Source organism: Triticum aestivum, chromosome 3D (genome assembly GCF_018294505.1).
Source record: "Triticum aestivum cultivar Chinese Spring chromosome 3D, IWGSC CS RefSeq v2.1, whole genome shotgun sequence".
NCBI lineage: Eukaryota > Viridiplantae > Streptophyta > Magnoliopsida > Poales > Poaceae > Triticum > Triticum aestivum.
Window position 1 is genome coordinate 231,256,699 of NC_057802.1, and position 10,077 is coordinate 231,266,775.

Below are 10,077 nucleotides of genomic sequence, written 5' to 3' on the forward strand. Positions count from 1 at the left end.
AATCGCAAGTACGTGGGACCCTCCTGGCTGAACACTACTTAAGGAGAGGAAGTGCAGGGAGCGAGGCATCCGGGCTTGGATCAGGAACACGGCAACGACACAACGTCCACCTACTTTCCCCTTTCTTCTTTCTCTGTAAGCTGTAATCAAGAGAGACTCGTGTGTATCCCCAAACCTGTAGCTGTGTATGAGAAATACCATGAGCATGATCTTGATCCTAACATCGTGGTATCAGAGACCACCCTCCACCCTCTAGCTGTCGCCCGACCGCCTCCACCGCCGCTCTGGAGACACGCCGCCAACATCAGGCTCGGGTAGCACTCATCGCGGGCATGGATCCCGAGCTACGCGCCTACCTCGACCGGTTGGACTCCAACGCCAACGAGCGCGCCGCCGCGGCTGACGCCAATTCTAACGAACGCGCCGCTGCCGCTGACGCCAAGTCCAACTCCATCCTCAAGGCGCTCGATGCGCAAACAGAGCGGATCGATGCATTGACCGCCTGGCGACCGAAGCTCGAAGCCCGCTTCGCCAAGCTCGAAATAGCCTTCGCCGTGCTGCAGGCTGCGTCCCCTGCAGCAGCGTCTTCCCCTGGTGGAACGCCGCCGCCGCCCCTCTTCACGGCGCCAGGCGACTTCCACGGGCTAGCTAGCCACGACGCGACGCATCTTCCCGGAGGAACCCCGTCGGTGACCTTCGAGTTGCCGCCGGACCCTCCGGTCACGGGTACGGTCGCCCTCCCTGCTCCTATGCTCTCTGCACCTATGATCTCGGCCATGGGGCAGCAGCCGCCCACTATGGCGTTCCCAGTTTTCACCGGTGACAACCCCCAACTGTGGCGCACACTAGCAGAGCAGTATTTTCAGATGTTTGCAGTATACAAATCGTATTGGGTACCGATGGCCATACTCAATTTCTCAGGCACTGCAGCAATTTGGTTGCAATCAGTTCAGAGAAAATTGACAGGAATGGACTGGGACTCATTCGCAGCTCTGCTTTGCAGGCGCTTTGGCCGTGACAAACACCAGATGCTGATTCGTCAGTTTTATGCAATTAAGCAAATCAATTCTGTAGCAGATTACATTGAGCGCTTTGAAAATCTGATGCATCACTTTATCTCTTACTCAGAGCTAACTCACCCATTTTTCTTCCTTACACGCTTTGTTGAGGGGCTTCGACCGGATCTGCGGGTCGTGGTTCTCATTCAGAGACCTCCGGACCTCGACACTGCATGTTCGCTGGCCTTACTTCAAGAGGAAGTAGCCGATGGCGAAGCGCTACTGCAACACAACAAATGGAAGCCCTCTTCGTCTGTTCAAATGCAGCGTTCATATCCGGCCAGTGCAAGCCCAGCCCCAACATTCTTCAGTAAACCTGCACCAGCCTCTATAACAGCAGAAGACCGCAGAGGCACTGATGCAGCACGAGCCAATACTGACAACTCCAAAATGAACACACTGAGAGCCTTCAGGAGAGCTCGTGGGTTGTGCTTCAAGTGTGGTGAACGTTGGGGAAAAGATCATACATGTCCAACCACGGTTCAGTTACATGTGGTGGAAGAGCTTCTTGATATGATAGCTAGTGACTCAGAGGGTGAGCACATCACCACAGAATTAATTGATGGGGATGAAGAGAACTTGTGCACACTGTCTCGTCAGGCATTGGACAGTTCTTCAGATTCTGGTGTCATGCAAATTCAAGCTTGGCTTCAAGGCCGTGAGATGTTGTTGTTAATTGACTCGGGCAGTTCATCCTCGTTTGTCAATGCTCAAGTGGCCACCAAGTTGCAAGGGCAGATCAATCTTCCCACACCCTGCAGAGTGAAAGTGGCCAACGGGGGAATCATTCAGTGTCACAGTTACATACCAGCTTGCGCATGGTTTACTCAAGGCCATGAGTTTTCCCTCGATTTCAAGGTCATCTCACTTGGGGCCTATGACACTATACTGGGCATGGATTGGCTTCGCAAACACAACCCGATGCAAGTTGATTGGGAAGCCCAGCACCTGTCAGTCACAACACCAAATGGACAAGTTGCAATTCAAGGGATCTCCTCTTCCCAACAACAACAATGCTCTGTCATATCTTCTTCCGAGTTACTGAAGAATTGCCAGCAGGGGTCGGTGGCTTATGTGGTTCACTTATCTGCTTTAGCTGAGGATGGTACCACTGAAACACCAATTCCACAAGATATCTTGCGCGTGCTGGAACAGTTTACAGATGTGTTTGAAGAGCCTAAATCACTACCTCCAAGAAGAAGTTGTGACCACAGAATTCCCCTGATTCCCGGAGCTCAGCCTGTCAATTTACGGCCCTACAGATACAAGCCAGAACTCAAGACAGAAATCGAGCGTCAGGTCCAGGAATTGTTGGATGCAGACATTATTCAGAGGAGCTCTAGTGCTCTTTCATCCCCGGCTCTACTAGTTAAAAAGAAGGACGACACCTGGCGTCTTTGTGTGGACTACAGATGTCTGAATTCAATGACCATTGTCAATAAATATCCTATCCCACTAATTGATGAACTACTTGATGAACTCCAGGGAGCAAAGCGGCCCAGGCAGCAGAGAAGAGCAACAGCGGGGCGAGTGGTCATCGATTGGCAGCTGACTCAGCGACACCAACCAATCAGGGAGAAGGGCGCGTCACTGGCCGGCCACGTCGACTGATTCAACCTAATCGCAAGTACGTGGGACCCTCCTGTCTGACCACTACTTATGGAGAGGAAGTGCAGGGAGAGAGGCATCCGGGCTTGGATCAGGAACACGGCAACGACACGGCGTCCACCTACTTTCCCCTTTCTTCTTTCTCTGTAAGCTGTAATCAAGAGAGACTCGTGTGTATCCCCAAACCTGTAGCTGTGTATGAGAAATACCATGAGCATGATCTAGATCCTAACATGATGTGAGGAGTTGCTGAGATCTCGTAGCATCTGGTACTCAGAGCCCAAATTGATCCGCGTCCTCTGACCCCGAATTTTGCTCGCAATCTACAGATCAATCCGTCGATTTGCTCCTAATTCCAGGCAAAGGTGTGGATCCCCTCGGGTGATTCCGCACGGAACACCTCGGTGTACTTGCGTCTGGTTGAGCGAATCGATCGGCGTCAATGGCGCGCTCGAACAAGCCGACGCTCTCGGCTCGCATGGCGGCAGCGGAGCTGTCCTTGGCGGATCTGCAGAAATTGGTGCAGGACACGATTCAGCAGAGTAAGGCAGTCTCGGAGGCAGGCGCCGTCACAGCGGAGCGGGTGAATGAGCTCCAGGACTCTCTCGACAAGTACGCGTCCTCGTCTGCCAAGGCGTTCGACGCGCTCGCGAAGACGACCACGGACTCCCTGGGGCGCACTGAGGCCACCCTTGGTCGCGTTCTCATCGCCAACAGTTTGCTCGATGCGGCGATGGCCGAGATGAAGCGGGCACTGGATGGGGTGGTACGCCGCGTGGATCAACTCGAGCAGCTACCGGCGACGGGCACTTTGCAGCCGCCTCCGCCTCCACCGCAACGTTCAGGCACACTTCGCACTGAAGGACAGAACAGACGGCTGGCGCCACCAGCGACAGATCAGCGGGCGATTCGTCACAATGGGCAACCACTACCCGGGGGTGAGCAATCTCAGTTCCAATCCCCTATAAGTGATTATTTCTTAGATGACCATGAGGATCTCGATCACTCCCCTGTTTATGGCCATCGGTCGCATCACAGTCGTTAGCCACGAATCCCTCGGTCTGACTTTCCAAAGTTTGAAGGAGAGAACCCGAAATGGCGGAAACAACAGTGCGAGAAATATTTTCCGATGTACAATGTTCAACAGGAACTGTGGGTCGATTTCGCAACAATGCATTTTTCTGGCAATGCTGCTTTGTGGCTTCAGACTTACGAAGCCATGCACACGATTGATAACTGGGCAGCTTTGTGTGTAGCAGTGTTCGCCAAGTTCAATCGCAACAAATACACCAGAGCGATTGATATTTTCTTCTCCCTGAAGCAAACGGAAACAGTGGATGAGTATGCACATATGTTCAAGGAACACATGCACAAGATGCTTGTGTACAATCAGTCCTACGATGAAACATTTTTCATTAATCGCTTTGTGGAAGGACTCAAACCTGCTATTCGAGCACCAGTTAAATTGCAGCAACCAAGTACTGTGGATTTGGCTTATTCCTTGGCTCAAACACAAGAAGCACTGTTGGCCGAGGACACATCTAAATTTAGTAAGAAATGGGAACCACGATACAGCTCCAAACCATATGTGCATCAAGGTCTCCTGGGGGCTACACCTGCAGACAAAAGATCAGAAGATCATGCTAAGTTCCCGGAGAAGGTGGATAATCTAAGGCCTCAGAGAATGGCACGAGGAGAGTGCTTCAAGTGTGGGGAGAAATATGCACCAGGCCGTAAATGCCCCAAGACTGTTCAGTTACACGTCATGGAGGAGTTATGGAATGCTTTACAACCATATGAAAATGACTCCAGTGGATCTGACAGTGAGCAATCTGAACAACAGCTAGTCAATAAACATGATGATAACTGCATGAAATTATCTGAACAGGCCACAACTGGGGCATCTTCTAAAGAGAGTATAAAGCTGCAGGGTATGGTTGGCAAACGGCAGTTGCTCATCCTGGTGGATTCTGGGAGTTCCACCAATTTCATCAAAGTTGATCTAGTCAAAGAGTTGAAATGCCCTACAGAGAACATCCCTGCTGCTACAGTCACTGTTGCCAATGGAGGGAAATTACCATGTAACACTCAAGTGCCCAGTTTACAATGGTTCTGTCAAGGACAAACTTTCACAACTCAGCTGAAATTTTTACCTCTGGGTAGTTATGATATCATCTTAGGCATGCAGTGGCTCGAGACCATGAGTCCTATGTGGGTTGACTGGAGGAAGAAGGTTATGAGATTTAAGTATCAAGGCACAAGGATTACACTCAGAGGAGTTAGGGAGAAACCCACTCCTTGTACAGCTATTTCAGGCAAACATCTACAGGGCCTTCTGAATATTGGGGCAGTTGAGCAAGTAATTCACCTTTGCCACATGGCAGAGCAACCTCTAGCAGAAACATGTATTCCACCTGTAGTTCAACCTCTAATTGACAAGCATTCACAACTATTCAATACTCCTGATACGTTGCCTCCTCACAGAAATTTTGACCATCAGATTCCCCTCCTACCAGGTGCCAAACCTGTTAGTGTCAAACCATACAGATATAACCCTATGCAGAAACAGGAAATTGAAACACAAGTCTCTGCAATGCTGCAACAAGGATTAATTCAACATAGCACAAGTTCCTTTGCCTCTCCAGTGTTGTTGGTCAGAAAGAAGGATGGAACCTGGAGATTCTGCGTGGATTACAAAATGCTTAACTCTGTAATGGTTCAGCATAAATATCCACTGCCCATAGTAGAAGAACTCCTAGATGAACTGGCAGGTGCTAAATATTTCACTAAGTTGGACTTGAAAGCAGGCTATCATCAAATCAGGCTGGTGGAAGGAGAAGAACACAAAACTGCTTTCAAGACCCATCATGGACTGTATGAATTCAAGGTCATGCCTTTCGGCCCGATCAATGCTCCTGCCACATTTCAAGCTGCAATGAACACAATATTTGCTCTTCTTCTCAGAAAGTGTGTCTTGGTTTTTATGGATGACATTCTCATCTACAGTGCAACTTTGGAAGAGCATTTGCAACATTTGGAGCAAGTATTCACCATCCCAAAGGACAACCAGTTGTTTGCGAAACTAAGTAAGTGCTCTTTTGCTCAGCAGGAATTGGAATATCTTGGCCATGCCATCAGTGAGAAGGGAGTTCAGACTGACCCAACCAAGATTGCAGCTGTTCGAGAGTGGCCAGTCCCGACCAATGTCAAACAAGTCAGGAGTTTCCTAGGTCTGACTGGATACTACAGGAGATTCATTAGGAATTATGCAATTATTAGTAGGAGCTTATCTGATCTACTGAAGAAGGATGTGGTATTCACCTGGACACCCACTAATGAGGCAGCTTTCCAGAGCTTAAAGTCTGCCTTAGCTCAGGCTCCTGTCCTGGCATTGCCAGATTTCAAGAAGGTGTTTGTCATTGAAACTGATGCTAGTAACAATGGCATTGGAGCAGTGTTAATGCAAGAGGGGCATCCAATTTCTTATCTCAGCAAGGCTCTAGGACCAAGGGCACAGGCACTATCTACTTATGAGAAAGAGTGCTTAGCTGTAATTCTGGCAGTGGACAGATGGAGAACTTATTTACAACATGCTCCATTTACATTGGCAACAGATCATAGGAGCTTGACACATCTGCAAGATCAAAGGATTAGTAATCCCATGCAACAGAAAGCACTTCTGAAACTATTGGGATTGAACTACAACATTTTAGGACAGGATAATACTGCTGCTGATGCTCTCTCTAGGTCTCCTGCTCCTCCAGAACTTGATACCATTTCATTGTGCACACCCAAGTGGCTTACAGTAGTCTCTGAAGGGTATCAACAACATTCTGAAGACAAGCAATTGCTCCAAGAATTATCTCTTACTGGATCAAATGAGAAAGGATATGTGTTACACCAGGGCATTATCAGATATAAGGACAGAATCTGGCTGGGGCACAATACAGAAGCACAAAAAGCAATTATGTTGTCTCTCCACTCTAGTGGCATTGGGGGACATTCTGGGTTCCAAGGAACTTACCAAAGAATTAAAGCTCTTTTTGCCTGGCCAGTTATGAAACAAGACATCCAGAAGTATGTCAAAGACTGCATTGTTTGTCAACAAGCTAAATCTGAGCATATCAGGAAACCGGGTTTCCTCAGTCCTTTGCCAGTGCCGAAAGAAGCTTGGAACTTCGTTACTATGGATTTCATTGGCGGTCTTCCTAAAAGCAAACAATTTGACACTATTCTAGTGGTCATCGATAAATTCAGTAAATATGGGCACTTTCTTCCTCTTGCTCATCCATTTACTGCGTTACAAGTGGCTCAAGTATACCGCGACAACATATACAAATTGCATGGCCTCCCTCAGGTCCTGGTGACTGACCGAGACCCTATCTTCACCAGTACTCTCTGGCAGGAACTATGCAGGTCATTAGATACCAAAATGAACATGAGCTCTGCCAGCCACCCTGAAACAGATGGACAGTCGGAAAAACTGAATCAGTGTTTGGAAACTTTCCTTCGGTGCATCGTCCATTCTGCACCCAAGAAGTGGGCTCATTGGTTACCTCAAGCGGAATATTGGTACAACACTAATTACCATTCAGCTCTGAGCAGAACACCATTTCAAGTTCTTTACGGCTATCAGCCAAGGCACTTGGGTGTTGCCAACCTACAAAGTTCTTTGTCTTCTGATTTGTCTGGATGGCTAGCTGAAAGAAATCTGATGCAAGGTCTGATTCGAGAGCACCTGCTTCGAGCAAAACAACGCATGAAGGCACAGGAAGACAAACATCGCTCTGATAGGCAATTTGCTGTTGGTGATTGGGCATTCCTCAAACTGCAGCCTTATGTTCAACAATCAGTGGTAAGACGATCTAATCACAAGCTAGGGTTCAAGTACTTTGGGCCTTACAAGATCATGGAGAAAGTGGGTGATGTCGCTTACCGCCTCGCCCTCCCGGCGTCAAGTAAAATACATCCAGTGGTACATGTTTCTCTTCTAAAGCCAGCTCAACCGCCATCCCCTGACCTGCAGACTAAAGACACTGTCAATGTTCTTGAGAAGTTTCATACTCTGCGGCCGGCTCAGGTTCTGCAATCCCGTTTGGTGCAGGTGGGCGGCCATACACGCTCTCAACTGAAGATAGCATGGGCAGGGCTGCCTCTGTCCATGGCAACCTGGGAGTGGTCCAGTGCGCTCAAGCCAACGACAATAGCTAGGTGATGAACAGTACGAGGGCGTCCTGTGTCCTAAGGAGGGGAGCGTGCAACGACCTGGGCTAGGCCCATCCCTTGCGCAGAGTGTGGCCAGTGGGCCGGCCTGTGAGGCCTGTAATGTAGCTACATATATCAGTGTTGCGTGTGCGTGTAGGGGGCAGAATTGTAATGACTGAATCTCTGTATCCCTAATCCCAGAGCGTTCCTCTGTTCTTCTTCTTCCCCACGCCAGCCGTCTCTGTCTCTAAACTACCATATCCTGGCGTGACGCGAGGAGTTGCTGCGATCTCGTAGCACTATGCTGTGGATCGGGCAGCTCTCTTGGAATCCTAGCGATAATGGGAGGCGGTGTATGATGTATGAATTGCACGATGTATTGCTTATGTGTAAAGGCACGTATATATGATGTACAAGACGTGGGCACGACCTCAACTATACAAGGAACTAGGAGGTGGGCCCAATACACAGATATGCACAATACATATAGTCAACACCCCCCGCAGTCGAAGTGGCAGCTCTGCTGACGCAAAGATTGGACCAGAACTTCGCAAACGACGTCGTAGGCATGCCCTTGGTCATGATATCTGCAAATTGTTGGGAAGTAGGGACGTGTAGAACACGAATATGGCCAAGGGCCACCTGTTCCCGAACAAAATGAATATCCAACTCAATATGCTTGGTCCGACGATGATGTACCGGGTTGGCGGAGAGGTAGACCGCCGAGACGTTGTCGCAGTAGACCACTGTAGCACGATCCACATGACAAGAGAGCTCCTGAAAGAGCTGGCGAAGCCACGAACACTCGGCGACGACGTTGGCCACCGCACGATACTCAGCCTCAGCACTGCAGCGAGAGGCTGTAGGCTGCCGCTTGGACGACCACGAGATGAGGGAGGGTCCATGGAAGACACAATAGCCCGAGGTGGAGCGACGAGTGTCAGGGCAGCCCGCCCAGTCGGCATCGGAGTAGGCGGTGAGGGCGGAGTCGGTGGAGGCGTAGAGCGTGACGCCGAGATCCATAGTGCCACAGATATAGCGGAGAATCCGCTTGACAGCAGCCCAGTGAACGTCCCGAGGAGCATGCATATGGAGACACACCTGCTGCACGATATACTGGATCTCCGGTCGTGTCAGAGTGAGGTACTGGAGAGCACCAACGATAGACCCGTAGAATGCAACATCCGAAGCTGGAGAACCATCCGTGGCGGAGAGCTTGGCGTTCGTATCAACAGGCGTAGCGGCGGACTTGCAGTTAAGCATGCCAGCACGATCTAGGAGCTCATGAGCGTACTTCCGCTGATGAAGAAAGAAGCCATCCGGACGGCGCACCACCTCAACACCGAGGAAGTAGTGCAAAGGACCCAAGTCCTTGATGGCTAACTCAGCGCGAAGACGACCGGTGAGCTAACTAAGGAGGCCGGCCGTACATGCCGTTAGGATGATGTCATCGACATAGAGCAGCAAGTAGGCTGTGTCGAAGCCCTGGTGATAGACGAAGAGCGATGCGTCCGAGCGGGTGGAGCGGGACCCGAGCTGGTGTAGAAACACCGCGATGCGCAGGTACCAAGTGCGCGGAGCGTGCTTGAGTCCATACAAGGACTGCGAAAGCAGGCACACGTGGTCAGGAAGTGTTGGATCAACGAACCCCGTGGGCTGCTGACATAAGACCTGCTCCTCGAGGTGACCATGAAGGAAGGCGTTGGAGACGTCCATCTGGTGCACCGGCCACTCACGAGAGACCGCTAGGTGGAGAACCGTGCGAATCGTGTCAGGCTTAACAACCGGAGCGAAGGTGTCGGTGAAGTCGATGCCAGCATGCTGCCGGAAGCCACGAACAACCCAGCGCACTTTATAGCGATCAAGGGTACCATCCGGACGGAGCTTGTGTTTGAAGACCCACTTCCCGGTAATCACGTTGGCGTGCCGGGGACGGGGAACAAGCTGCCACGTCCGGTTGTGCAACAGGGTGTCAAACTCCTCTTGCATCGCAGCCATCCAGAGCGGTCACGAAGAGCGGCTCGATCGAAGGACGACAATGGCGATGGCTCAGAGGTGGACGGGGCATGGACGTAGTCATCTGAGGTGTAGCGCGAGCTCAGGCGAAAAACGCCCGTACGGGCGCGGGTGACCGGACCTGCCACAGGCGCCGGTGACGAGGGCACCGAGACGGGCGTCGAGACAGGGGCCAAGGCCGCGGACGTCG